The following is a 6,372-nucleotide window of genomic DNA, read 5'->3' as shown; positions in this document are numbered from 1 at the left end:
CGACGAGTAACTTGCCAACTATAAGTATTTATCCCTCCAGTGTCATTGTTCCAATTAAATCCTTAAATGTTAGATAAACATACTAAGTAGATGAGAAGCGTGCTAATTTGTGTCACTTGATAATTGCCCACTTTTAAGGTGTATAGAAACTTTAGCATGTTACCTTGTTAAGTGGGTGACCTTTCAAGTTTTCTATGTAACAACCACCATTAAAGCCAAGACCAACCACTTGATTTTAACTTTTATACAATGCAATTGCAAAATGAAAGAATTGGGATGAATGGCGCCTTTGTTTTACTTACTATACCTAATTTATAGGAATCCTTCAACATGTAAATGCCATGATATGACTTCTCCCAAAAACCAAAGCTTGGAATGAACGTGCCTCCTTTAGCTTATAATATCCACACTTGTCTATATCTATACTTATATATTATTTTGGCTATTGATTCGGGAGGCTACGAACTTCCAGAAGCCTCTTGAATCGTACCCATCTCTCTCTGTATCTCGTGGATATGTCTCTCTCGAACATTTTGTAATAAAAGCTGAGTCTCGGCGCTCGCGTGCGCTCTCTCTCTCTCTCTCTCTCTCTCTCTCTCTCCACGTTCGCCATGAAGAGGAGATAGGAAGTTCGGAGGAGATTTCATCTGGACCGCTCTCTTTTTCTCTCTCTCCCTCCTTGCCTCCCTCCCTCCCTCCCTCCCTCCCTCCCTCATGAGGGATGGTCCTACGCAGGGATGGACCTCACGAGAGCGAGATGGAGCTTGCTAGCATGTGGCAGTGGAGTCACCAAGCAAGTGCGGAAGCGGAGTCTCCCATTCGACATCTGGAGGATGATCAAATGCACAGGCTAAGGTACTCTTGAGGGAAGGAACGAGGGCACACTAGCCGTGATCGGAGGGGGTTCTCTCGCCTATGAATCTACACATCTCTCTCTCTCACTGTGCAACTAGCCAATGGAGGCGAGCGGCATGGAGGACAACCAGTGGATGCAAGATGGAGGACAGCGGCGAGCCAAGAGCCTTCGATCGTAGCTGGTGAGGCAGGCACCACCCCCCCACCCCCCCACACTGAGAGAGTGAGAGAGAGAGATTGATTTTTTATTAAAAAAAGAGTTTTAAAATATTAGCGTGAATATGTGTGTGTCTCTGTGTGTTGTGTGTGTGCTTTGCAATGCATTTTTGTGTGATAGCAAAAGGCACGAGGGTCATATCAAAGGTACTTGACTTATCGAGGCATTTTCCATATGTTTTGTTTATCTCAATACAAACAAGTCTTTGCAGGATTTGAATTGTCATCTATGCACCATTTAATATAAGGAATAGGTTTGTAAGTGAGTTAATCTATGATTGTATTGATATTTTTCTATAGGTTTTGGTGGACATGGAAATATAGAACATATAGAGTATTCTAGCATTAGAAAGCAACACTTGTCTTAAGCTTGTAAACTGGTGACATGACTCTCATTACTTCAATGGTGCATAATGTACCTTAGTGAGCTCGTGTTTCGCATTTGTGTTAACTAATTGCTATGATATTGCAAAAGGTTACCAAAGTCATCACTTCCAATTCAAGTCATGTCTAAATAAGAAGAGCCCCCTTTAAATAATAAATCAAGCCAAGTTCCTTCTTGGTTAGATGAGTTAACAAATAAATTCTTGACTTATTCAACTAACAATAACAATAGGATGTAGTCTAAGCATTACATCATAATCAACTTTTAAAGAGTGATACAGAAAGGCTATAGGACATCAAAGATTGTTAATGTACTATGAACTATAGGTGGTTGTTCTTCTATTATGTTTGTATAGAGGCATTTGTCTATATATAGTCTCTTATTCTCTTATGTGCATGTGAGGCCTATGAGCTTTTGTATCATATATGAATCCTAAACGTGGGTTCATAGTTTGTTCAAGAGCAATGGGTTCATAGTTTGTTCAAGAGCAATAAAATAGTAGATTTGATAATGAAAGCTTGCCTAAGTATGCTTAACCACATCCATAATGTTAGGTGCACGGGGCGGACAAAGCCAAATATTCATATTTTACAATGCATTTGAATCACAATAAGAGGTATTACTTTACAACTCAAATTGAACCACAATAAGGCCATGCATTTCTCAATCACATCTAAAAATTAACTTATCTATATATCACAACCATTGTTAAAACTATCCATAAACTAGTACCTACTAAGGAAATTAGTTTAGCTCACAATAATATAATATGAAGCAACATGATCTAACAAGAAGGCCACATGCATATAGTTTCCACTTTGTTGTTCAAAGTTTTCTCTGGTAGAACGTTAAGAGACTATTACGAAATGATAGGTCTTGTAGCATGCAAATTTCTAGTGCCAAAAAAAGGGACGTGTAATTGAGCTTACTAAAAAAGAAAATAGACAATGAGAGGATGGTGTGTATGAAGGGAAATACCATTGTAATTGATCAGGTCAAAACCATAGAGGATTAGAATTTGAAAATGAGGTTCATTAGTGAAAATATCACATTCAATCTCTTTGGTTGTATTGAGCAAATGTGTATGCTAGAAGATGATGTAGACTTTTCTCTTTCAAATAAGAAATACATGGGGTAGATTTACATAAGATTCTATGTAAATTTACCACATGCTAAGTGAGGGCTCTCCTCTTGGCATGTATTTGAATGTACTCATTTCTCTATGCCTAAAAGTAAGCCCTTATATGCACAGTGCAAACTCCCACAAATCACCCAAAGTGCGACGTCTATCTTTTTTCTCGATACTAGGAGTAAACCTTATATTGCAAAAATAACGAATAGATGAACTATTTATAGGTTTCTCTAATGTAATATATTATTCCAAAATAGGCGAGCTTGTTAAATAGACAACTAGTTGTGCCATAAGACTCGATAAGAATATAGGAAACCATGATTGTAATAAATAGATACTTTGGAGTATAAATCCAATTGATTGCTCAACTTGGCTTAGCAATCAAGTCATCCCAAATTAACACTTAATTTTATCCACCAAAAAAATAATCATGAGAATAAAGATTGAAACTACATAGTTTTCTACAACCCTAAATTTTCAACATTTGTTTTACCACAAATAAGTAGACCAAGGGTACTCTTCGAGCACCTTGGTTGTAATGAAACTCTTAACACATGTAAATGCTTTGATTAGTCGACACATAGCATTGTAATTGGAAAAGTATATTTGAGGTTGATTTAGGACTAGTAATTAACTCTCAATTGATTGATAGCAAGGTGTAGACTTCAAAATTTTCATTGGTTTGCACATAAAGTAATTGAATAACCGAGATAATATTCACACATTATGAATTAATTGAATAATGTTTACATCATAAAAAATAAAAGTTCAAAGCTCAAATAAGCTCTTAAGATTTTGCAATAATAATCTACTAGAAAGCTTGACAAAAGACAAGGCACAACAAAAATAACACACCATGAATGTTGGAGAGCACATTAGCCAATCAATCAAAGAAAAAACAAGGCAAATTTTATATGATTGAATTTTATATAGGTAAATTAAATGCAAAGCATAGAGTAGAAGCCTTTCTAAATGCAAAGCACAGAGTAGAAGCCTTTCTTTGATAACTACTACTAAGTGAAGGATACAATAGAAGATGAATAAATTGGCACTCAAGAATGAGTCAAGGAGCTCTTCTAACTTTATTATCCTAAGATATGGTAGTATCATTGGAGTTGTGGGATGAATTTGGAATGGATGAAATTGTATATGCAATGATAAAGTTGAAGGTATATCTTATGATTTTCATGTGAAAGGATTCTCATAAATAGGACTAGCATTTTGCGTGCGTTTCACATGCATAAAACTCTTGGCCATTTCGTGATATTGCGTGAAGCTATCACAAAGGAGCAAGCGAAGTTGCCATGTAGCTTCGCTCAACAATCCATTTCTCCTCTCTCTCTCTCTCTCTCTCTCTCTCTCTCTCTCTCTCTACCTTATGTGATGGACTTTGACCTAAAAGAATTGCATATCCATTGGTAGCAACTACACCATTGGGTTATTGAATTACCTTTCAATAGCATGTGGCATTGATTTAACTTGCCTAAAAGTATATAGTCAACCTAGGTAGGTATTTATAGATATATCTTGCTTGTAGAGCATAGAGAAGAAACATACGAATCCTTGAGAATTTCCTACATCTTTGCTTGACATTTATATTGTACTTTTTGAATCCAAAAGTAGATGGAAAACAACTTTAAATCATGTTTGCATGTAATAGAGTAATTGCTAGGTTCTTGAGCGCATTTGAAAGCATGATCAATCAATATCGGACACACTAATTGTTACCTTATCTATGTGCATGATCACCTTTACTATTGCATATGCTTATAAAAAAAGGTCACTTTTGATGACTTCTACACATGTAAATCACCTCCACATCATAGGGGTACCACGTGCTATTAAGTAAACCTATGATTTTGAGAACACAAAGTACTTAGTTTTGAATCTAGGGGTTGGTGACTTAAGTCATCACTTAAGAAACCTTAAGACATAACAAGCTACAATTTTGAGAACACAAAGTACTTAGTTTTGAATTTAGGGATTGGTGACTTAAGTCATTACTTAAAAAACCTTAAGACATAACAAGCACAACAAACATGTTGTTTAATGAGTTATTTAAGGATAGATTGAGTGCTCAAAGTTCTTATGGGATTATATTTATCATGGTGTTTTACTAGAACTCACCATGAAAATAAGTTGATTTTGTTTATTTGTCACATGGTCTATGAATTATCGTAGGTGTATGTGTCATATGGGTCCATTATGTGTGGCAAATAGATGAAAGGGTACTATTGTGTTTTGTGTTGCACTGAGCAAATTATTAGATGGAGTTATGCAAAATTATTATTTTTGGGATGCACATTTTAATGCTTGGAAATTATACGTTTCGTAGCATGGAAATATTATTTGAATTTATATATTATATAGCGTAAAAATATTATATTTTTGTAGGTGCTTATAAGCGCAATAATTTGCATGCACACATACAAAAGATATTTATTTTGAATGTATTTATGAGAAGGATTAAAACATTATTTTTTAGATTCAAAGCTATTTAGAATAGGGTGTGTTGGATTTATTTGCCCAATCACAAGTCGTGCAAGAAAAGGAAAAGCAAGAACATAAAAGTATGACTTAAACGTTGTTTGAGTAAGCCTAATTCAATTTTAGAAATACATGCATGGGGAAGGTGCTCACCTATGTATGGGGGAGATTATATCCAATCTTGTGTTGTGCAAGCTTTATGGATTTTCTCTTCTTCCATGCAATTTGTTCAAGTTCTATTTTCTTTCAATTTTTGTCTATTGTATGATGAAGACTAGCAACATTGGTATTAGGGCACAATGATTGGTGGATGCATTTTAACATTATAGAAAAGTTATCAATCTATCTCGAAGACTCCTTCATCATCTACATCAAGCATTGGTCTATTACCCACAGAACACGCAAGCTTTGCACTAAGGTTTATGGTTCAAAGGGTCATTTTCAATAGTTAATTGGTTCTCTTTATCAACCTTTGAAGGCGAAGCTTTTATCTTTACCTCTTTTTTCCCACAATGCCATGAGACCCTAAGCCAAAGCCACTCTTCTTGGTAGTTTTCCAAGCTTTGGTGGTTTTTTGTAAGAGAGAGGGAGAGGCCAATTAGAGGCCATGGATATTTTTCTATTACTTCCTTGACTTCAAAATTGCCATTATTTCCCCAAGAAGTGCCAAATTTACCATTCCCACTCATAATTGCATTTAATCTTTGCCATTCTTCATGCCGAATGGTGTTTTGTTAATGAAAAAGCTTTGAACTAAAGTTTATAAGCTTTGGAGAGTAATAAAGCTTATAATGCTTGTTTTTTCTTCAGTGTTATGTTTCTATTATTTAAAGGGGGAGGAGGGGAGGACAGTTACTTTAAAGCCCCTATAACAAACTCTATCTTATTACTTTTGACGAGGTGATTTTTGCATGGAGGTAGTCTTAGACTTATTCTTTGAGCTTGAGAAGATAGTTAATGTATTTGTTTTTATGCAGGGATTTTGCAACCTATATTCTTAACTCAAGACCCTACACATGTAGAGAATTTATTCTTGTGGGCTTTCTAAAGGATTATTCCTATGTCGTGGCACTTTTTAAGGGCCATGCTGTGCATTGGATTTAGGGTAATCAACTATGAGCGAAGCAAACATGGAAAATATGGAATTGCCTCTTCTTGAAATTGCTTTGCAACAACAAATCAATCTTCTTTATCATGATTTGAATGCAATCATGGGGGCACTTCAAGAGTGTGAACATCAACAAAATTATATTGGACAAGATAAAGATGATTGCATTGCTTGAATTCTGAAGGGAGT

At 35.5% G+C, this 6,372-nt stretch overlaps 1 long non-coding RNA gene across 1 annotated transcript; it reads left to right on the top strand.

Annotated features, from left to right (window-relative positions):
• The first annotated feature begins 460 nt into the window (after positions 1-460).
• Positions 461-6,139, top strand: LOC148024307 (uncharacterized). The gene is made up of 2 exons (XR_015693241.1): positions 461-1,046; positions 6,053-6,139. It is a non-coding gene; the product is annotated as an uncharacterized LOC148024307 (long non-coding RNA).
• The last annotated feature ends 233 nt before the right edge of the window (positions 6,140-6,372 follow it).

The sequence above is a fragment of the Lygodium microphyllum genome, chromosome 15 (assembly GCF_053477565.2).
Source record: "Lygodium microphyllum isolate KBCC chromosome 15, Lygodium_microphyllum_v1.1.10, whole genome shotgun sequence".
NCBI lineage: Eukaryota > Viridiplantae > Streptophyta > Polypodiopsida > Schizaeales > Lygodiaceae > Lygodium > Lygodium microphyllum.
This window is presented reverse-complemented; position numbering and strand designations above follow the sequence as displayed.